This window comes from Hordeum vulgare, chromosome 4H (assembly GCF_904849725.1).
Source record: "Hordeum vulgare subsp. vulgare chromosome 4H, MorexV3_pseudomolecules_assembly, whole genome shotgun sequence".
NCBI lineage: Eukaryota > Viridiplantae > Streptophyta > Magnoliopsida > Poales > Poaceae > Hordeum > Hordeum vulgare.
The window spans coordinates 440,757,593-440,782,479 of NC_058521.1; positions in this window are offsets into that span (position 1 = coordinate 440,757,593).

Here is a 24,887-nt window from a genome sequence, read left to right on the forward strand (position 1 = left end):
TCAATTTTCTTCCATTTTTAAGTGTACTATCAAGGCCACTAATTCATTCATTTCTATAAAACTTCACCTTTTTGAAAATTCCACTATTATGCTTATTCTTGCATATTATAATATAAAAAACTCAATTTTTGACTAAATCATGGGCAAATTTTGACGCTGTTTGTTTAGATTTTTTATTGCACTTTCTTCCTTTTAGAAGGGTAATACTAATGCCACTAATTCATTATTTCTTATAAACTTCATTATTATTATTCTTATAATTTTATTTATTCTTAAGTGGTAATTCCAATGCCACTAATTAATTATTTTTATAATAATTCATTATTTTCATTTCCTCTTAGTTTTTGTTTCATTTTCTTTCTTCCTAAAGGTAATGCTAATGCCACTAATTCATTATTTCTTAATAAATATCATTATTTGGATTTTGTTTTATTTTGTTTCTTCCTCAAGGGTAATACCAATGTCACCAGTTCATTTCATGTTTGTATTTTTTTTCAAAACCTTACACTATTTTATTCCTATTCTTGCATATTTACAAAAAGTGCAACTTATGTGCATTTTTTATTTCTTCTTAAATGGCAATACCAATGCCACTACTTAATTCTTTCTTAGAAAACTTCATTATTTTTATTTTATTTTATTTCTTCTTTAGTATAATACCAATGCCACTAATTCATTCCTTCTTATGAAACTTATGTTTCCTAAACAAGTCCACTTGCATATTATAAAAGAAGTGCAATTTCCATGTAGTTTTTTTTGTTTTTTACTCTTTTTTTCTTGTTAATGGGTAATACCAATGCCACTAATTTATTCTTCCTTAGATAACATCATGACGTAGATTTAGTTTTCGTTTTATTTTATTTTGGTTCTTCCTAAAGGGTGATACCAATACCACTAGTTCATTCTATATGAGTACACTTAATTATTTTGATTGTATTTTCTTTCTCTGTTAAGGGTATTTCCACTATTGGATGTTTATTCCTGCAAATTACAAAAACACATTATTTTATAAATTATATGAAAATTTTGTTTTATTATTATTTTTCATTTTATTAAAGGGTAATAACAATGTAACTAATTTATTGTTTCTTAAAAAACTTAAATATTAGGGTTTTATTTTCTATCTTCTTTAGGTTGATTCTTGATAAAATGCCACAAATTCATTCATTATTACGAAACAACCTTATTGCAAGAACGAAAATCCACTATTATTTCTCTATTCTTTCATATACTAAACAAGTGCAATTTTTGTGAAAAATGTTTTGATTTTTTTTCATTATTTGCTTATTGCTATTCACTTTGTTTCTTCTTAAGGAGTAATATCAATCCCACTAATTATTATTTCCTAGAAAACATCATTATTTAGATTTTTTAATTAGTTTCCTTATTTGTCCTTCTTAAACGGAAATGCAAAGCCACTAATTCATTCATTGTTAGAAAGCTTCATTATTTGGATTTTGTTTTAGTTTGATTCTTGTCTTTAAAGTTAATTGCACTAGTATATGTTTATCCTTGCGTATTATTGAAAATAATATTTTTGTCTCAATTTTATGTAAATTTGTTCATTATTTTCTTTAGTGTATTTTATTTTATTTCTTCATAAAAGATCATGCCAATGCTACTAATTTCATGTTCCTTAGATAACTTCATTATTTTTATTTTCTTTAATATTTGTAAGTTTTCTTCATATAGAAAACTACACATATTATAGGCATGTCTTCACGTTTGCTCATCATCTTCATGTGAAGAGAAATTTAACTCTTAATTATTATATCTATATTAAGACCTTGCACCGCTATTAAGTTTTCCCTCAAAATTTACGCAAAGAAAATAAATCTATGAATTCCAACACTTGCGTGTTGTTTTCAAGATCTATGCAACAAAATTTATACCTGATAATAAAGGGGTCATTGCTTCTGACGGCATGTCACTTAAATTGCCCCAAACTTGTAAAATATTAAGCACCAATGCCACCTATAAGTGACAAAAAAATGTTTCACACAGCCCTCCTGACAGGGTCAGCCCATGTAGCAACCTCCTATACTGCGTTCTGGGTGCTAGGAGAACACGCAGCGCGCTGGTATGGGCCAGCCCATGTCCTGGAATCCTGCTTTCGAAATTTCATTTTTATTTTATCTTTTAGTTTTCTATCCCCCCCCTTAAATTGTTTGGGAGTTATTTTTTTTGAAATAAAATGTTTTGTAAATCATAAATGTTTGTGGATCTTAAAAATAATAGTGAGTTTGTAATAAAATGTTTTCTTATTCAGGAAATGTTCTAAATTATGAAAATAAACGTTAGGGAAATAAAACAAGTGTTCATAATATTTATAAAACTCGTGTCTTTAAAACGTGAATGAATTTGAACAAAATTTCGCAAATTGAAACATGTTCATGAACACACACATATCCTAAAAATTGAAAAACAATTCATGACTTACAAAATAGTTTATCCATTCATAAATATTCGCTATTTCAAAAAATGATCATGCATTTCCAAAAATGTTCGTTAATTAAGAAAAATGTTCGTGAATTTCAAAAATTGTTGCATCAATTTTCAAAAAAATGTTAATTTATTCTAGAATTGTTTACCAATTTAGAAAAAATATTCACAATTTTAAAAAAATGTTTGCAAATAGAATAAAATGTTCATGAATTCAAAAAATATCTTAATTATAGAAAATGCACAATTTTTTGTAAAACAGTTATGAATTTGAAAAATGTTCACAATTTCAAATATGTTCACGAGTTTAAAAATCTGTTCATGATTTCGCGAAGTTGAGAGTGATTGTGTATATCCGTGATGCAACAAAATGTGATCACGATCATTGAAGATTATGAATTTTTTCGTTGCAACCCACAAGCCCTTTTGCTAGTATACTAATATACTTCCCCGTTCTGAATTACTTGTCTCAAGAATGGATAGAAATGGATGTATGTATAACTGAATTACATCTAGATTCATTAATTCTTGTGACAAATAATTTCGGACGGAGGGAGTAGCTAGCTAGGGTGCGCTCTAAGGAGAGGAATATGAAGGTTCAAAGCCTGCACCTCATCAGAAAAACTTAGGTTAGTCGCCGCCGACCATTAGGGAGAATTCTGTAGGGCAAGGTAGGGCAACCGCTCTACCATGATTGTTTTGGAAGGCCGTGTGAATTATGCAGGTTGTGTTGTGTTGGGTTACTTTTTGTGAAACAGAATTATGTTTGCTTGTTGGCTATGAAAGAAAAGGAGAAAGGCGAGCTGTGGTTGGTATGGCCTGGTGAGCCATGTCATTGGGACTGTGAACGTACAACTCAACTAGCTGGGCTACTGCTCAGGCCTGGAGCAGATGAACGGACCATAAATGGATTTACCAATTTCTCATGTGCAGCAACGACAGAGGTGCACTTTTGTCAAAAAGAAATGACTAATCCAAATTATAAATTCAGCCATCTGACCACTAGCCACTCCCCCCAAAAAAAATGTATAGGAACATTAGCATCGTACCAGATAACCAAAAGGTTAGAGAAGAACAACACAGTTGATGTGAACAAAAGTTTCGAGGGACATCCTACAAGATTGCCAATAATATGATACTACCCCCCCCCCCCCTATTTTAAATATAAGTTTAAAAAAATCCATTAGAAGACTACATATGAATGTATATAGAAGCGTAGATTTACTCATTTTGTTTTGTATGTAGTACACTAGTGAAATCTCTAAAAAACTTATATTTATAAACGAAGAAAGTATTTACTAAAGTGTTACTGTACAAACATACTAATGTGGTCCAAGTGACTCCATCCGCAACGAAGTGAGAATAATTGGGTCAACAAGGCGGCCTACACGTCCAGTGCATGTTTGGTTGACGTCCTGGAGATCATTTTTGAATTTGTTTAGATGCTGGGCTATCCCTCCATCCAAACAGAAAAAATGGCTATCCATATCCAGCTGGATGGGGATACCTATAGCCATCCTAACATGTTCCAAACGCATCTTAAGAGCATCTCCAGCCGTTGTGCCTTTTAGAAGATGTTTTTTCGGTCTTCTGAGGACCGGGGTTGCCTCGGTGGAATTTTTGCATTGGGGGCGAAAAAATTCCAGCGTCCCCCATCCAAGCCGGGCACATGCGGAGAGAAGGAGAGAGAGAGAGAGGAGAGATTTTTTTTTTTGCATGCATATGATGGGTCTAGCAGAAAAAGGAAGGAGAGTGGCTGACCGGTGAGGTTTGTGCATGCGAAAATAACGCAGGACGCCTCCAAGGGGGGCTGGGTTTGGCTTCGGGTCGTTGGGGCTAGTTTTGATCAAATTCGACACTAAACGAGGAGTTGGGAGCGCGGCTGGATCGTTTTTTCACCGTCGGCGCTAAAAAAGGCGCCTTAAGAGGCTGTTTGGGTGTTTGTGTGTGTGTGGAGGGGGGCGAGTGGAGATGCTCTCGGAGAGGATTGTCTTGTTGGTGGCCAGAAGGGAGCATTAAATATATGGAATTAGGCCACTGCTCACCTCTACCTTCTCCTATTTTAATTTAGACATGAGGGATTAGCATTCATTCATGTATCAGATGTGCAATTCTTTTTTTATAGGGAAAAGGAGATTCTCATTATTCAAGGAGGCTTCTCAACCATAATCATGTTTACAACAAAGTTCATCCCGACATTTAGCCAAACTACAGTTCGAGGGGTACTATGATTGTACGCGGCCACCGCATGGCTAACACTATTTTGCAAGGAATTAAAGTGAGTAAAATCTCCCTAGTATCAAGATCTACCAACCTACGGATCTCTTCAATGGGTGGCTGCCATGATTGCTGAGAGCATCATCACCGCATCCGCACTATCCAACTCAACTATGATTGGCAAGTTTGTCGGGTGCAAAGCCAAGTATATACATTCTTTACATGCTGCTAGTTCCGTCTCCAAGGTGCTATCAGAAGTATGAGTCTCTCTGCATGCGTTATAGATGATCTCGTCTCTATTGTCACGGAGAATCATACCACCACCTGCTACCCCGTAGATGGGCATGCAATTCGAGTCGCCTAGACTAGTCTAACGACGACGCTCAACTTTTAATGGGCATGCTAACAACATGCTTCACTTTTATATGCCATGCTAGCATTGAATTTTCACGAAACGAACCAAAAAAAGCACATGAAAGAATCAGACAACTTTGCTCCAGGACAACAACCAAACATGTCATAAATATCTTCCGACCGGAAATTAAGATATGCTCACGAGGCCAGATCGAGAGATCATCTACCAGATTGTCGCACCATCGGGATATTACCATCGTGTACTGGACTCTCGTTATATATGTATATTTTTGTACAACTAGCAAAAGAGCCCGTGCGTTGCAACGGAAGCAAACCATACAACACGTTTTAACCTAATAATCATGACTTGAGATATTTATTTAAACTTACTGCATAAATAGAATTTAAAAATTGTTAAATAAGTAAAATAACATCATATTTAGATTATACGCATCACTATAGATTCAAATTACATTATAAATAGAAATTAAAAAAACTAAATAGGTGAGATACATTAGATTTTGATTCAACACATTTTTTGAATGAAAGTTCATATGTAATAATTTAAAATTAGAGTTACAGTTTAAAAAATATAATTTTTTCAAGTATTTGTTAATTATAATTGGACAGCGGATTAATTAACAACACGGATCGGCCTCGTTATGAAAAATGGATTGTACGTTATTGATTAAAATTACAGCATAAATATTATTTATAAAATTATTAAATAAATAAAATAACATTATATTTAGATTGTGCGCATCATTATTGATTACAATTACATTATAAACAGAATTTTAAAAAATTAAATAGATAAACTAACATTATATTCAGATTATACATATTTTTCTAATAAAATTTCATATATAATAATGTAAAATTGGAGTTACCGTTTAAAAGATAATTTTTTTAAAGTATTTTGCATTTATAATTGAACTACAGATTAATTAATTAAAAACTGTAGGGGTGTTTTTGAAAACATATGGAAAATGATTTTTTTTTTACTCAAGTATGTACTGCGGGTTTATTTTATGAAAACTGAAGGAGGTTTCTACAAAAAATCCAAAAAACGATTCGTTCTCTCACTGTATTATGTACTGCGGGTTGATTTCAGGAAAGCATAGGGGGTTTCCTGTAAAAACGAAAAAAAACGATTCGTTTCTCACTTAAATCCGTACTGCGGATTGATTTCGGAAAAATCCAGGGTGCTTTTTGCAAAATGACGACGACTGACGGAAGAAGCACTGCGTGCTTTATTATTGGGGAGAGATAATATTTTAGTTGGAAGCAATCACAAGATTTACAAAATCACACGTGCATCGACAAAAATAAAATATGATTTTAGCCACTAGTAAGGGAAAGTGTAATGGGGTTACATGGGAGGGCTATAATATATAGCACGTTAAATTTTGGATTCGCTACGCATCAAATTGGCTGATTTTTGAGCATTGCCAAATCGAATAATTTTTATGGCGAACTAACTTATTACGAGAATGCCAATTTCATTTGATAAACATGTCAAATCTTGGCAATGTTTAGGTTTTTGACAAGATTTGACATGCTTGCTAAAGGAAATTAGCATCCTTGTGACAACTTAATTTACCATAAAAATGTTTGATTTGTGATGGTTAAAAATCTGACATCAACATTTTGCCTAGTTGAAGGAGTGAGAAGGGGAAAGAAAAGAAACAAATTGTAGATTTATAGTCAACTCCTACACTTTCATAGAACGGTGGGCTATATATAAATGACGAGCAATGCTACACCTATAAAGAAATATGAAAACTTTACATACTAGCCACCGCGGCACGCCCATGAATTCGTATGGGGATTAAAAGTTTGTACGCAAGTCTATCATTTTTGTATAAAGACATATACGCCATTTTCCTAAATACTCTTTCCGTCCGAAATTATTTATCGCATAAATTTAAAAAAATGAAAGTATCTAGAATTAAATACATTTAAATACATCTATTTCTATAACAAATATTTTCGGACGAAGGGAGAATAAGACTTTTTTTGCAGTAAACTGTCAAAATGTCTTACATAAACATAGATGACTAACTATTATATGGCTACTAGATTGGTTACACATGCCGTTACAACTCATATAATCGTTTTCTGTACGTATGAGCGTATGAGCGTGTGCATTTATACTGTGTAAAAGATAGATGTGCCAATCTATATAGCACAATAGCCGTTGTGGCTAACAATTAACTTGCTACGGAAACGAAATATTTTATTGGAAAGTGAACCACACGCACGGGACAGATGTGTGATCAATCATGTTGCCCACAGACCGACGCCGCCGACCATTCAACAAGAGCCCTGAAAATTTTCAACCCAACGTGAACGATGCATCTGCCGGCTAACAATTACTCCACACAAAAAAGACGCAACTAACCAAAATAATGGATGTTTTTAAACACAGTATAGACATAAGCAATTGTTAATATATATATATATATATATGAATGTCACGAAGATATCAATTACATTTAGTCAGTGTACCAACGGGATGTCTCAAAGACATCGAGAATACACACAGTCCAAAAAAAGCCTCATCATGGTGATCAACTCCTCCGAACAGCAACAAATAAATCACCACCAAAAGACAATAGTTAGAAAACATAAAAGGTATCCAAAAACAACGCCTTTAAAAAGGGAATAATGCACAAGCGTAGTCATCGTACGATCCAAGATCTTAGGTTTTCATCCTGAAGGATGTTCGAGCTCTCAAAACTATAACTTCAGCGAAGCAATTGCGAGGCATACCCAATAAAGATCAAACCTTAGGTTTTCATTCTAAAAGTCACGATGGCACCTGAGGAGCGCCACCAAAAATGAAATCATCCAATGTTGCCGTACCTACTTGCTAGAGCTGCTTCTGAAAGTTATCAAACACCTAGCTCACTCCATCGTCTTCAAGGCCCCCTCTACCTTATTGATCCTTCGATCTCAACCACCATGACTTTCTTCACCGTTGTCTACGTCATGGAAATCGAGATACCGACATGTCTTATAGTGTCAACAAACAAACAAAGCTTCACGTCGCGCCCTCATGGAGCTGCGTAGGCCGATATGGACGCATACGATCGAATTCCATCCGATCCAGATATCCTTGGGCAAGATCTCCGGCTGCAGTTCCGGAACACATCGACGACCAGATCAAGGAAGATCGATCATGCAGATTTTTGCCGTGATGCGACGAGAGCACTTGTACTGCCACCACATTGCTGCCTCCACCATCACCGCAATCACTACTAGGAAAAGGGCTATCGATGATATAGATACTAATGACGCACCACACAAGCAGTGCGCCACTACTATATAGTAGTGACACACCATGTGAGGTGTGCCATTAGTGTGATGGACACTAATGGCGCACCACACACTCGGTGCGCCATTACTATATTTTTTTTTTATTTTTTTTACAAAACTACTAATGACGCACCAGTAGCTGGTGCGCCATTAGTAACCAGGGTTACTAATGGCGCATCTGTTAGTAGTGCGCCACTACTATAAAAAAAATTTGGTTTATTTTTGCAAACTACTAATGGCGCACCACAGCTAGTGCGCCACTAGTAACCAGTGTTACTAATGGCGCATCTGTTAGTGGTGCGCCAAGTAGTTTTGCCAAAAAAATAGTAATGACTCTCGACCGACCAAGACCCGACCCCCTCACGCCGACCGCAGCTAGTCGTCCCTCTCCTCTCTTCTCGCCGCCCGCCCCGCCCCCCTCCCCTCCGCTAGGGTTCCCCGCTCCGCCGCGCCACCCCGCCCCGCTAGTGTTCCTCGCACCGCCGCCGTCCCCGCGGCGTCGCTCCCCTCCCAAACCCGAGGCCTCTCCTCTCCCACTACACCCTCACCGCGGCGTCGCGCCTCTCCCGAACCCGAGGCCTCTCCTCTCCCACTACACCCTCTCCGCCCCATTCCGCGCCGCCGTCCCTCCCGCACCCGCACCCTTCGCCGCCGCGGACGCGGCCGCGCACCCCGGAGGCCTCGCCCACCCCCGCAGCGTGCCGCTGCTCCCCTCCTCGTCCTCATGGACGCTCTCGCACTCCACCACACCGTTCACCACCGCCACCGCCTTCCGCTCGAAGCTCCACAGGGCTCACGCCATTGCCGGCGGCGGTGCGCAGGCTTTGGCCGACGCGGTGCGGTGGGAGCCCAAGCGGGTCTACGGAGGCGAGGCCGCGGGTGCGGGTGGAGGTGAGAAGTTTCTGAATCTGCCCAATTTGGTGTCGATCGGGCACATGGCGTCGGGGCCGCTCATTGGATGGTGAGTTCTTACATTCAGGTGTCATCATGTTGTCGAATCGGATGCATTAATATAGGTGCTTAAGTTTGATGTTGGGCTTCGTCCATCAAAATGCTACTACTGCTTTGGTGTTTACTTTGTACTGCATTCAGTACTCACCGTGTTAATATAGGTACTTTGCTAACACTGTTTGTTGTTTTCTGTTCACTGTCACTGGTTTCAGTTATTTACATGTGCTGTGATTCTTGTTGCAGGGAAAGAAAGGCTGTGGCTGAAGTTGCCAGTGGATCGTTCTAAGTTTGTTCCCGTAGCATTAAAGGTACAAATACTACACTAGCTATTGAAATCAGTTTGTCTGAACCTCGTGACAAGATATATGTAGTTCATTGAATTGATGATATGTCCCTAAAATCTTTGTGCGGGAAGGATTCAAGTACCACCATGCGGAGGAGGCCTACTTGATACTGACATACTAGATCCCTGACAAGCCGTCTCTGCTCCCAGCGAACGCTTCTCATCAGGTCGGCGTCGGGGGCTTCATGATCAATGATCAAATGGAGGTAGCTCTCGTGCGCACAGTGCTAGTAATGGTTTCGGCCTGAAGGGATAATTGCTGAAGAAGTTCGTGTGTCTAATGGCATTTCCCTGAACACCCCGACAGGTCCTAGTGGTGCAAGAGAAGTACCGCGACTGGGTGTTGGACGGTGTGTGGAAACTTCCCACGGGGTTCATTCAGGAGGTAAGGACGCACCGAAGGTCATGGGCGATGCAACCGTACCGTAGTACATGATGCGTGTCGCTGGTACTGAAGCAATTGTTGTTCCTTTTGCAGTCAGAAGAAATATGCACGGGAGCCATCAGAGAGGTCTAGGAAGAAACATGGGTAAGCAAAATTGTTTTCCTCTTGCAGTCCGTTTTCTCGGACTATCTTGCAAGGATTAGTTCTGAATGTGTTGCTCTTGTGGTGTGATATGTGCAGGTTGACACAAGTGCTCAGAGCCGCAAGTTCTAAACCTGAAGGTTTGTGTTGCATCTGTTTCTTTCAGGGCAAGAGGACTACAGCAGGCTGAGCCTGCTGAGCTACAGAGGAGCCTGGACCAGATCCTGTCGTAGCTCTACTACCACAAGGTCATCGGCGTCGCACACTTCCTGCTCTTCGTCGAGGGCAAGGCCGCCAAGCCCACCGTCGCTGGCGTCCTCAAGTCCATCCCCGTGCGTTCCTCGCCTCATCATATTTCCAAAAATTCACTAGTACCAATCTGACTCTGCTTGTCTGTTCTGAGTCTGTGTCTCTCTGTCTCTGTTTACTAGAAACTGCAGCATTTGATATCCTTTTGGGGAAATGCTACAATGGACCCTCTTTGCTACACACTTTTTTAGATTGCAAATTTCTGCATGTACTAGTGCTGGCTATTCTAAGGAAATTGCTTGTTCGCATCGTTAGATAACGCTAGTTGGTACTTTTACCCAAACCGAATGTTTCTGAACTTTTTCTGTGGTTGTGCTCAATTTATCCCATGACTGTAAAAAGAAGTGTAGCACGCCGAAGCACAGTAAGAGGATGTGATAAGAAAAATGTTCAGTTGTTTTCTGCTCGTACAGTTTATGCCCAGTTTCTTCTATTTATCTTGTGATAATGTGACTTGGAAAGTATAAATGTTATCATTTCCTTTTAATTCAACATTCAAGTCATCCTTCCTTGCAGATAACGAAAACCTCCATAGGTCAAGCACTATGCCGGGGGTGATCAAGGATACTGAGATAACTACTTAAACTCCGGGTCCATCAAATCTGGAAAGGTCAAAAACTGAGAGGCGCAAACAAAGTAACCCAACTGATGATCCTGCTAAACAGTTATTGGATGATAAGATTTCCATAAGGAAAAAGGTGTGTATACCTGGCCCTCTTATATTCCTTGGTATGATGAAATGTAGCTTCTTCTTGACGCGGTCCATGTGCTGGTTATGTAAATGTAGGAGGTATTGAATTGTTAATTATGGTAGCTTCTGTATGAACATTGTCATTAATATGTTTGGGAGATAGTTTTTATATGTAATTACATCTCTATAGAAGTTGGAGCTGATGAAATTGCAAGTGCTTTAGTGGGTTGGAACAACGTAGTATATACAAATTTGTAAGTTTTGACATACTGCAGTGCATTGCATGGAAGATTGAAACATGGCCAGATTTACTAATTTGTGTCTGGTGCTGGATTTTTCTCTCTTCTAATCTTCTGCAAATTTAACTTCACACAACTCAAAATGTTAAATCGAATAGCTACAGTGAAGGATGATGGAACTGTGGTTGTTAATGTACCGAGTACACTAGAAGCGACTCCAATTGACGTTGGAGCAGTGGGTGGCTATGAGGATGTTGTAGTTGAAGAATCATTTTGTAGTCAGCCGCTCATCTCTTAACTAGCATCAGTGATTCAAGGCCTAGGGGTGTTCCACGATGGGCAACCTTGTCAGTTCAGTCTAGTGTAAGATTGATATATGTGGAAACAACAGAGACCTTGACTCACAGTTTGCAAACATGTCTTTACAACACAAGGATATATTGTTAACTATGATATCATGATAATCTTTTGATTGAATGTTTTTAATACGCATATGATATTTTAACAAGTTGATCTGGTTCCACTTTCTTGACAAATTTGTGTAAAATGTTTTCAGGTACTCAACCTATTGATGCACATGGACATGATGACTCCCTAGCGTTTATGGACCAACCAACCTGTTATCATGGACCTTATTGTATTGTAGACCATTTGGTGTTTCGAGTGTTTTGTAGCTTGCACTTTGTGCATGTAGATACAAACTTGTGTGTTCTGAACCATCTGAAGTCTCTCATAGTAACCAATAGTCCTTATCTTTTTGTGACTTGTGTGTTCTAGATGATTGTTAAGATGGTCAAAACTATGCTTCCTCTAGCTTAATTTGTTTGTCAACTTGCGTTCAATGTATGTGCATGTTTATAAACATATTTTTATTGTGGTGTAATATGTGTTTATCATGAACCTTCTTGTGGGTGTGAGGATAATAATTGAATATTTTTAGAGCTGGTAGTATAACCTGTGGCGCATCATGAGCTATACTAATGACGCACCTCGGAGGCATACTAATGGCGCACCAGGAAGGCATACTAATGGCGTACCTGGGAGGCATACTAATGACGCACCATGAGCTATACTAATGACGCACTTGTGGTGCGCCATTAGTAAAAAAATCTAATGACGTGATGCTAGTGGTGCACCTATAGTGCGGCATTAGTAGCCAAAATAGGTGCGCCATTAGCAAGCCTTTTCCTAGTAGTGAATGGCGGAGGACATCAGCCCACATTGCCCACAACCCGCGTTGTCGGCTGAAGACGAAAGCCAGACCGGGAGGACCTTGATCCGTCGTCATCCCCTCGCCTGCACGATCCACCCCTTCGAAGCCCGTCGTGCGTCGTTGATCCCGAATGACGCTATCGGGGATCCGCCGCCACACAACCACAACCCTCGCCATAGCGGTGTCCCGGCCTAGTCACGTCGCCCTGTGGCGGAGGCCATGTGCGAGAAGGCGAAACGCCCTGCCACCGTCAACGTCGGCCAGGCTTTGCCCGGCCGTGTCCTTTGGCGACGACGATGGGGACGGAGGAAGAGGAGGGTGCTCGTGGCGGCGGTTGGGGCACTCTCCCCGTCGCCCATGGGAGCAAAGTGGGAGGTTCCAGACGCGATCTCCGTAGGGTTCTCCATGGAGCGACGTGAGAGGGTCCTAGACACAAATATTTATATATGCGTACATACATTCATCTCTATGAATGCACATACGCATACTCTATTTTATGAGTACATTCGAGAGACTGAACCGACATATCATTTTAAGATTTATGAGTCATCATGAGTGCAATATCGTTGACGAAAACGTTTTTTTTAACTGAATGCGTATCAATGAAAATCTTAATACAAACTCAAAAATAATGCGAGCATCATGACTTAAATTCTGATGAATTAAGATATCACCGTCACTCTAATCATTCAATATTAATTCGTTAAGATAATGCGTGTTGATCACCGACCTCTCACGAACAAACGTGCACATGCAAATGATGAAGGACCGGCATTTTCACCGAGATGTTCGTCTCGGGTGTGTGGTGCGGGTTCGATACCGAAAACGTTGTCAACCTCGCAGTGCGCGGTGATGCCACTGCAAATTTAGCTTAGCAGCACCAAGCGTTCGTGTTTCCAGGAGTTTTTGACCTTGGCTAACGGAGGCGCTAATGGGCGGCTCGATCGTCGCACAACTTTTCACCTAACCACGGAAAGCGATGCTTCACATGGGTGGGATGGGTGCATATACATTCCGCCTGCACGATCGACTCTTACAGTCCCCTTGTTGGACCTAATTACTTTCATGACTTGTACTCTGTTCCTAAGTATAAATCTTTTAAGAGATTTCACTAGGAGTCTACATACGAAACAAAATGAGTGAATCTACATTCTAAAATATGTTTATATACATCCGTACATAGTCTATTAATGAAATGTCTAGAAAAATTTATATTTAAGAACGGAGGGAGTAATATTCGTCATCTTTCTTGTGACTGCAGGCGATGAGGCGAATGAGTGGGCGAGCTTTTGACGAGGATGAGGCGCGCCGCGCCGGCCTGATTCGAGCAAGAGTATGCGGTGCCGATTAGTGGGAATGAATAGAGGCGCACTAACTCTACTTAATTACTCAAGTCCAAAAGCAAGCAAGTGTCAACGTGTAATATCATATTCTTTTATATTATTTTAACACGGTATAATTACAGATACCCATATATAAACATAAATTCGTCTATATGAAATATGGACCCACGCATGTTCATCCTATCCTTACGAACACTTTCAAGATATAAAACTGACACGACATCTTAATATTAACGAAGTTGTCACATACGTATTCCTACAAGAACGTCTTCTTTCATTAAACGTATACCACTTAAAGTTTTAAAATAAATTTACAAAAATTGGAACCACGAGCATCAAGTCTAAGACTTTGAACTTTGATGAATTGGTTTCATCATAAGAAATCTGATTATCTGAGTTACACCCAGTTCATGTATAATATTCTTTTATTTATGTTGCGTCCATATGTAGCCTATCACCATCACACAAGTATATAGTAATAAGATATTTTGTAAAATGATGGTCTTGTCTATGCAACGGACAAGACAATCAGAAACTTAGCACTCCTGGAAAGTCAATTTACCGCCGCACCAATTCGTTTTGGTTAACAAGATGATGAGTTGCTGCACAAGCTATCATGATAATGGTGTAATGTGTATGATATATAATATTTAAAGTAGAACTGTATGTTACATATTGATGGTGCCACCTATTAATGATAGGGTCATGGACCAAATATTCAGGATTCATTTAGGCTTCATACAGTCATTAAATTCTCAGGACTACTCATGCATTCGGATGCACACATTGAATTAATTCGGACTCATGGAGTCACTCGGACATCTCCCCGCAAGTCGGTCACACACCAACACTCTTACATGAGAAGGCGTAGACGACGTGGGAGCTACAACGATCGAATGACTTAACACCATACATGAAGTGGGCCATAACAACGTTACCAGTAACAACTGTACTTCCTTCGTCCACGTGTGTCGGGCACCTAAGGAGGAGCATTGCAATCTAGGCGCAAGAAGATTGGGTTAGGTAAATAATTCGAACCATAAAGGAAGCCAATCACAACCCAAGTCTCTCTTTACAAAACACTCAAGTAAATCAAACAATAACAGCTCACACGGTTTGGCTAACTCATGAATTTAAACTTATAACATACAACTAATTCCCACGCTAGAGCAATTAATTGGAATTAAGTTTAAGAGCAGGAGGATTGCATGCGTTGGTCAAACGATTTCCAAGAAAGGGTTAATTACGAAGATTAATGCACCTATAATGACATAGGCGACTTATACTTTTGGAATTTCAGAATTCTCTTAGGTGCCCAACGCAACTGGACAGAGGGAGTACTTAGGACTGCAGTTTCCACTAACTTTTGTAGTTCTTCTCATTAAATGCCCTTGAAGCAGCTCACCAATGGGACGTGGCACATTCTATATAAGCCATCCTTGAGCTTTGTGACAAGGGTTCAACATCCTCTATAATAAGATATCCCTAGAGAAAATACAAGCCTCCGCACACGAGACGTGGGGTCTTTACCTCTCCGAGAGGGACCCGAACTCGCTAAATCCGAGTGAGATACTTGCGTCGTAGCTAGGCTTCGCCCCTCATTCATATCCCTAGTATTCATTGTCATGATCGTTACCTCGACAGTTGGCACCCACCGTGGGGTTGTGCGTCTAGCGATTTTTGGCGCGGGTGGAGATTTATCCATCATCATGATGATCCTTGACGGAGAGATCCGATTCGGTTCCTTCAGGTTTATCATTGACGACTCGGCGTGGCTCCAGAGAGCTTCTACGGACACGGATGCATTGTCCGCCCGTGGTGCAGCGCACTTCCGCGCATTCATTCGGAGTCCTACTTTGGCAGCCGCCGGTCCCGTACCGCGCGGCACCTCTTTTTCCGCCTGGACGCCGCGCTCACCGCTGTAACATGGGATCAAGCATGCCGTGGTTCTCCACGCCACGACCAAGCAGGTGGCTACGCTCGACTCCGACGAGCCCACCCTCTATTTATTCGCCTCCTCGCATGACGATTCTTCCGACGAGTCCAAGTGCAAAAGCAGTGAGCCCGTCGCGGAGATTCTGATGGCTGGCATAGCCGGGGGAACTCTTGGGTTCCCTAAAGGGAGTTCCCGCAGGCGTGGCAGAAACGGCCACGACGACCACGACGCCGACCCATACGCCCCCACCCTCTCACTCGTGAGCAGCGGGAAGAACTCATACAAAGGAATGAGCAAGCTCTGCTCACTCCCATCACGGGGATGACTCCGGAGGCAATCGCCTTGGAAGCCACGCATCAGGCCACTCTAGTCGAACGCGGTAGACTTGAGCGACTTCAGAAGTCACTCGACAACCGCACAGCCCGGGAGCAACCCAGTTCTAGTCGGCATCGCAAGAGGTTGTTTCCGAACTACCGCTCACAGGATTACCAAGTGATGCGCACTCTGTTGCAAAACTTGGTCCCGGCGACTTAGATCGCCGACTCCATTCAGCCGTCTGATTCGGCGGTTGGAGAAGGCATTCGATAGATTTAAGCTCTCCTAAAGATGGCCTTGGAGTAGAATTTTGCATTGTCCCAATCACACAACCGTATTTACAACAAGTTCGTCTAGGCACACACAGTGCAGTGGGCCCACGTCCCACTTTGACCCGGGAGGCATTGGTGTTCTCCTCCTCCGAGATACTAGTATGGAGAACGAAGGCGCGACACCGTCGTCGCACCCAGACGCCCCCTCTGAGGGATGTCACTTACGGATGCTAATCCTATGATGACAGGTGGCCATACGAAGATGATCGGAGGCGCAACCCTGCTCGGCGGAGGGACTATAGGCATGAAGACTTCCAGGCGACCCAACTCAAGGCCAGATCCATCACTGCCCACAGTATGTCAACAAAGCTAGAGCCAGCAGGGACTGACCGAGTGGTCATGACGTGTTCGGTGTCGAGTGTCTCAATAGATACATTTGGTAGGCTAAGATTCCCTCCAACTATAGGTTGGCGACCATGATCGGTAAGTTCAACGACGAGTCGAAGCCAGAGACTTGGTTGGAAGATTACCGAGTGGTCGTCCAAATTGGCGACAACAATGATTTTGTTGCAATGGAAGACAAACCCCTCATGCTCGAACGATCAACAAGGGTGTGGCTCAATCATCCACCCTCTGGCAATATTTATGGATGGGAAGTGAAAGCACAACTTCTCCCTAGGTGGTTTTGGTAATTAATAACAACATATATTTCATTGGACTAATGATTCCACCAATCATATTTTAGGAAAAGTATGATGAATGCATTGGCAAAAGATTGTGAGGAGATCCCCTAGATGCTTGGAACATCAATTTCCAACAAGCTTCAAGGATCTGTATTATGCATTTTTTGAGAAATCACATTTGAGTCCATAAGAAAGCCAATACTATTAAAAGGGGATGAGGTATCTACGATGATCCGGTTGATCAAGTGCTTAGAGATTAGCTACCAAAACCCATAATGAATCATCCCACAAAATATTTTGTCAAAACCCTAACACTCAAATTTGATGCCACCAACTATTCCAAATCAGCCATACTGAGTTTTTCTTATACATAATCCACAGCCAAACCCTAACCTCTTGGTGACACCAAGTCCCGTTTTGATGCAATCTAAATCTAGTGACCAACTCCCTCGTATCCATTTGCTAAAATCAGAATCTTTGAGTTTTACAAATTGGTGCCACCGAGTTTATGTAACTGCCTAGGCCAGCCAAAATCAGACTCACTTATATATCGGTCTCACCAAAACGTTGAAAGATTCCAAATTTTGCACTAGTCGGTGTAACCAAGTTTTTATTTCGGTTCCATCGAGTTGGGCAATAATGTTGTAGCGATTGGATTTGTGGAGATGCATATATACACCCATCCACCTCCCTCTCATTCATAGAGAGAGTAGTCACAACAAGCGAGCACTTTCCCCATCCATTTTTTGAGAGAGAACCACCTACACATTTGTTGAGATCAAGATCTTCCCCTCCAACCATATGAATCTTGATTTCTAGCCTCCCCAAATTTCTTTCCACCAAATCAATCTCTTCTACCAAGACAAATCTGTGAGAGAGTGATTGAGTGTTAATGAGACTATCTTTTGAAGCACAAGAGTAAGGAGTTGATCATCCATACCACATATATTATCTTTTGGAGAGTGGTGCCTCCTGGATTGGTTAGATGTCTCCTCGGAGCCTCTGACTTCATGTGGAGTTGAACCAAGAAATTTGTAAGGGTGAGGAGGTCGCTTATTTCTTGAATATCTACACTAAGTGAGGCTAGTCCTTCGTGGACGTAAGCCATGATGGTATAAACAAGGTTGCTTCTTCGTGGATCCCTTGTGGGTGGAGCCCTCCATGGACTCGCGCATACGTTACCCTCCGCGGGTTGAAGTCTCCATCAACATGGAGGTACGATAGCAACACCTATCGGAACCACGACAAAAACCACTATGTCATCTTTGCATTTGATCTTCCTATCCTTACCCTCTACTTATATGTGCATGTCTTTACTTACTGTTGCTATACTCTTAAAATTGCATGTGTATGGTGCGGTTGACTTGGTATAATTGCTAAAACTTGCCAACAATTAAAATTGGGAAAAGGTTAAGTTTTTATTTGGTCAAGTAGTCTAATCACCCCCCTCTAGACATACTTTGGATCCTACAAGTGGTATCAGAGCTTTGGTCTCCGTTGCATTGGTTTCATGACCTAGGAGAGTATGGTGTCTAGTGAGGGAAATTACAATCGTAGAGGTCAATATTTTGATGGTACAAACTTTGCTAGTTGGAAGCACAAAATGAAAATGCATATTCTTGGTCATAACCTTGCTGTTTGGGCTATTGTTCGTGTTGGATTGCAAGGTGAATTATTTGGTGATGGAAAGGAACCAGATCGTGAAGCGACTACGAAAAAATTGAATATGTTGCAATACATCGCTCAAGCATGCGACATTCTATTCAAGTGATATGCCCCAAAGAGTTCAACAAGATTAGCCGTCTTGAGAATGCAAATGACATTTGGGATATTTTGGTTGATATGCATGAAGGAACCGACTCCGTCAGGGAATCTAAGTTGGATGTGCTACAAAGTCAACTTGACAAGTTCGAGATGAAAGATGGTGAAGGAGTCACTGAAATGTACTTTAGGTTTACCCCCATCACAAATGAGATTGTCGGCTTAGGAAGCGAAGAGATGACCAATAAATTCATCATCAAGAGGATCCTTAGAGCCTTGGAAGGAAAGTAGGACGTGTGCACATTGATCCAAATGATGCCAAACTACAAAGATCTCAACGCTATGGAAGTCATTGGAAGGATTGTTGCTCATGAAATGTCACTCAAAGACAAAGAAGAGCTCCACAACAAGTCAAGTGGTGCATACAAAGCTTCAAGTGACACTCCCGCTAACTCAAGTGAAAACCTTGTTACCAATGAAGAGATAAGCCTTATGGTCAAGCAATCCAACAAATTCTACAAGAATAGACGCAAAGAGAGAAGCTCTAACTCAAGATAGGAAGAGAAGCATTCATCTAGTTGTGATTGAAATTGTTACAATTGTGGAAGACCCGGACACTTTTCCAATGAGTGCTCGACCCCCTCCAAGAGAAGAGAAGAGTCACTTAGAAGAAGAATCTCAAGAGATGAGTCACCTCGAAGAGAGAGAAGGAGTATAGAAGATCGCTATGAAAGAAGACCCACCCCCTGAAGAAGCAAGTACTCAGAGAGGAAGGACAAGTACACCAAGAGCCACACAATAAGAAGACATCTAGCTCATGTTGGTGAATGGGTATGTGGCTCCGAATCCGACAACCAATCCGAGAGAAGCTACCACCCCGACCTCGACTATAGTCAAGATGAAAGTGTTGCCGGACTAGCGCTTGTTTCCTCCAACTCCTATGACCTGTTTGATTTACCAAATGAAGCAATTGGAGGTTGCTTCATGTCTAAAGGCCCCAAGGTATCACACCCCAAATACTTTGACTTTAATAGTGACGAGGATGGCTGTCACACCCTGTTTTTGCTATCACATGTCTGTGTTATAAAATTTTGAGCTTGTTAAAACTTTTTCAAAGCTAATGTTGTGAGTGCCATGATTGACATTGAATGCTTGTATGCTTGATCATGTGAGGTTTTAAAACCCTAAATTCCTTTGGTATTATACTAATTTCCAAAAACCTTTGCTAACCAAAGTAAAACCACCTTGAGTTGCACTACATGTCCTTGATAGCAAGCAGTGCTTCTACTCATATTTGGTAATCTGATTTTTACCTATCTTTATATTTCAAAACCACAAAAATAATTATTTTTGTGATTATTTTTCTAATTAAATAACCTGTCCATTTCCGAGGCCAGAATTTGTATTTCAACATGGGAAAATACTTTTCTGCCTTGGAAAAATCTGATTAAATTTAGAGGTGATCAGAAGGACATATATTTTCCATACATAGGATTTTAAACCCCATTTTATAATATATTTTTTGATTAAAACTATAAAAGCTAATTCTGTCTGTTTTGGCATTTTGGATTGGAAATATTCTCAATAAATTCCTAGAAAATTCCAATGGTATCCCTAAGCCTTGTTTGGTATCCACATAAAGTTTCACCTTTGATCAAAGATGGATAAGGACCCCAAATAACCCAAAAACCTTGTCTGTCCACAATCAAGTTAGAGCAACTCTACATAGCAAAGTTTGTCCAATGAGGCTAAAACTTTGCAGGAGTGCCTAATACCTCAAATGAGGGTTCCACACCAAAAAAATGGGATTTGTGGGACTTAGTTTGCCCACACTCCCTTTGGAAGGAACAAATCTGGTCATATTGGAGCGATTTCAAGTTTACAAAGCTAAACTTGTCCTTTGGAGCTCAAATTTGGTGGAACTCCATGGTGCCACCAAAACCAAACCTATTAAGTCTCAGCACCAGTGGTGGGGTGCTACCCCCTAAACTCACTGTCGAACACCTTCTGATAGATAGGAAAAAGGCACCTTAGCCACAGCTAAACCAAACTCCTTTGCTTCAAACTCCTAGATTAAGTGGCCAGCACCTTTATCTAACCCCAGTCAACTCGCCCCTCACTGGTTCAAAGTGGAAAGGCCAAAAACCCCAATTTAGACCTCAGTTCATGACTGACAGCACCAATATTTCTTGCCTCCTTTGACCAGCCGAAGCTCCCACTAAAACCAAACGGCTAGCCACACCCCGAGCAAGTGCCAAGACATTCTAGACACGTCCAAAGTGCCTCAGAGCGCACCAGCATGCCGTGGCATGCCAAAACTGCGCTCTGGGCGCTACAGGGAGTCACCGAGGTGGGGGCGACGCCCTCGGCCAGTTCCAGCCTTGTCCGAGATGTCCAACCTCTTCCCCGACAACCCCTCTGCGTCGGGCAAGCCTCAGGGCCCCTCCTCTCTCGTGCTAGAGCTCGCGCGACGCGTGCCCGCGCGCTCCAGAACCGGCCAAGGTTGCGCGGCCACGAATGCACGACTCTCCTCTCTCTCTCTCTCTCTGCAGCAGATGGTTCGGGCGGTCCAATATCACGTCCTGAGACCGTGGTTTCAACCCCAACCTCTCTCTGCACCCCCATGCGTGCCACGGTGAGTCACCGGCGCTCCCGAATCTGCTCACCGTCGCGGGCCTATAAATAGCCCTCCCCCTTGCTCCAACACCCCTCACATAGCTTCGCCACGATCACTAGTGCCTCCCTAGCCACCCCAGCAAACGAGAAGAGCCCCGGTGCTCGAGATCGAACGAGGCCCCTCCGCCTCGGAGCTCCGGTCGATCTCCGGCTACACGACGGCTCCTGCGCCCCTCGACCCACCAAACTGACCCCCTTAATCCCAGGAAGCGCTTTCCCCCAACTCGCCCGAGCTTTTCTGTGTCTCTAGCCACCCCCTCGACAACTTCCTGAAACTCCTCCACCACGGCCTCATCATTGCCGACGAACCCCTGCCTCCCCGTCGTTGTTTCAACCACCAGCAGGTAGGCGACGGTTAGGCAAACCCATTCCCATGTTCATTGGAGCATGAGCGCGTCGGCAACCTCGTCCGCGTCCTCCTCTTTGGCCGGGGGTAGGAGACGACCCCGACAGGTGTGCCCCACCTGTCGGTGGCCCAACCTCCTCCCCCGCGCTGGCCTCGGCCACTGACCGCAGGGCCTCGCGCGTCAGGTTCAAACCTGACGGCGCGCGCGCGTGGGCAGGCTGTCGACTGGCCCTGGGCCAGCCCAGCTCTGGGCCGAGCCAGGCTGGAGTTAGCCTGTTTTTCTTATTATTTTAAACCCTGGTTTCTAAGATTTTTATAAAAACAATTAACGAGTGTAAAAATATAATTCTTCCACTGTTATTCTTCTAAAAATGTGTAATATTTAATGATATGCTTAGGTGAATTTTTCCAGCAACTGTTCTATTTTATATTAATAAAAAGGACTAAAATGGAATAGTTTTGCTTCTGCTTGGTTGTTTTCAAAAATATTTCTTCAAAGAAAACTAAGGCAAATATTTTTTAAATGATATCTTAGATTTATCAGAAATAGGGAACATTTTTAAAATGACTTTGTGGACTGTTTCTGTGTGAGCTATTTCTTATTTATTGTTTTATCGACGATAGAAAATCCGTGTGACGAGGGAATTGGAGCGGAAGACCTCGAAGACCCCGGATATGTAGCTTACCAAGGCAAACATCCCTTTGACCATGACTGAGCATATGTTACTTTGCATGTTAAAATTGCAAGTATTCCCGTTGCATATGATTATAAGTGTCGGTAATCATTTGACATGATTTTACCGAAGGCTCCCCCGGAGCACATGCATTGAGCTTGACCCTACCCCTTGAGGGTCATGCTAATACCATGTTGACCAGTAAAGATAGAAGTAGTATTATCATGAGCATGTTGATGACATAAAACAAGAATTTATGAAAACCCCGTCGGGTGCCACTAAAGCCTGGGGGTGATGATGAGTTAGGTGGTCACTTTTGGTGAAGTGATGCACCCGGTATTTTTGTGAGTAAGGTTTCAGAAATGGGATTAGATTTATGATGTGTCGACCGTCCCAACCTTACCAGTACGACCACGTTACCCCTTATGGGACGGGGCTATGTTAATTACTCTGGTCGGTGCTAGCAAAGAGCCACATTACTAGTGGCGGGAGTGATATGTGGTCACTCTCGTGATGGGGTCGTGCCGGGTAGGACGATTATGCCATTTTTATGAGTTCCAGTCACACCGTTGGTCCTCACATGTTTGGTACTGTCCAGAGTTGGTGCTCGAAGACGTACAACATGTGGGCTGGGCACCAATCGAGTGGATCTCTTTGTCTAGTATTGTCAGGGGAAAGGCATTGATCGGGTACTTACCTCGAGTATGTGATATACCGCGAGTCGTGGATGACACGGAAGTTTCCCAGATCTCGTGGGTCCAGCGTACTACCTCTGAAGAGTGTAAACTATTCGAATAGCCGTGTCCATGGTCAAGGATAGTTGGGTAATCCTGCTTAAACTACGTCTTGATATTTCCGCATAAACCAAGTGTGCCTGAGTGTGTGTGTGTATGGTGATGGGAAAGGTGTTGCTATGATAGCAATAGTATGACCAAGTTTGGTGACTTGGCACATAGGGTGAACCCAGATGGTTCACCCCTCGACAGATATACCGATATCTGTAACCTGTTCTTCAAGAGTAATTCTTTAACTTGATGCATATTCATGATCATTCCACCCAGTTGAGTTATACGAGAGATGCATGATATTGTTATCCTTCACTTTCGTTGATTATATCATGGGTTGTTTGCGAGTACATTCAAAGTACTCATTGGCTTGCCACTGGTTATGTTATTGACCAGACATGGAAGGACCGGAGTTTGGAGATGAGTACGTCTTCAGAGACACCCTTGCGAACTAGGACGCTTCTGATTCAGAATGTCTGTCGGTGTAGGCTTGATGGCATGAGCACCCACTTAGCCCCTTTGTTTTCGCTATTAGTGTACTCGTGTGATTTGGCCTTAGGCCCTGGCTTGTGAGCTTGACCCTTCGGTCACGTGATGTAATAATCGGTACTTGGATGTAAGACTCTTTATTCAGTATCTGTGTTCGGTGAGCATTGATCTCTGGGATCACTGAGCATGGCGATTCTTGACTATTAAGTCGGGGTCCCCACAGAGCTGGTATCAGAGCCATCCTGACTATAGGAAGCCTTAGGTAGCATGGGCGATAGCCAAAACAATTAGTGCACATAGAATGACCCCAAAACCGCACCCACTAAATATTTCTAACCCTCTCCTCTACACCTTGTAGATGGCCGCCGTACCTGAGATGCTTCTGGAAACAGGCTTTCCTTTGCTTTTGAGTGATAGCCTCGAGAAGTGTCAAGTGCGTCGCATGCCCGTCTTTCTCTACCACGAACAGTGGGTCAACACCAACACCAAGAAGTATCACGTGGACGTGATAGTGAAGGCTAACGACTCTTCAACTAGCTGGTTCTTTGAAGGGCCAGAGATAGAGGATCTGATGTTGGCCGTGGAGACAACAGCACGAGAGGCACTCGTGCGACTCCACGACATCCTTCCTGAGATGGCGGACGAGCCAGCTACTCGTCACCTACCTTTTGTTAAGGATAAGGTAGATGGGAGTTGGACACTCAACCCCTCATCCGAGGACGGGACACCATTAAGGTTTCAGACCTACTTCAGCCTCTCCTCAGACACCTTGACACATCTTTTGATCAAGGAGTCAACTAGGATCCACCAAGAGCTGCACCAAGTTAAGGACCTACTTCGTATGGAGAAGATGAAGAACCACAAGGTGAAGAAAGAAGGAGCACCCGTAATATCACCTGGCTTTGCTTTCTGAGGAGGAATACCCCCGCTTCAGGCTGTTCCTCTTCAGAGTCGTCGTTTAACCGCAGAAGAGTACACCGAGCTCTTCGCTACCTCACCAA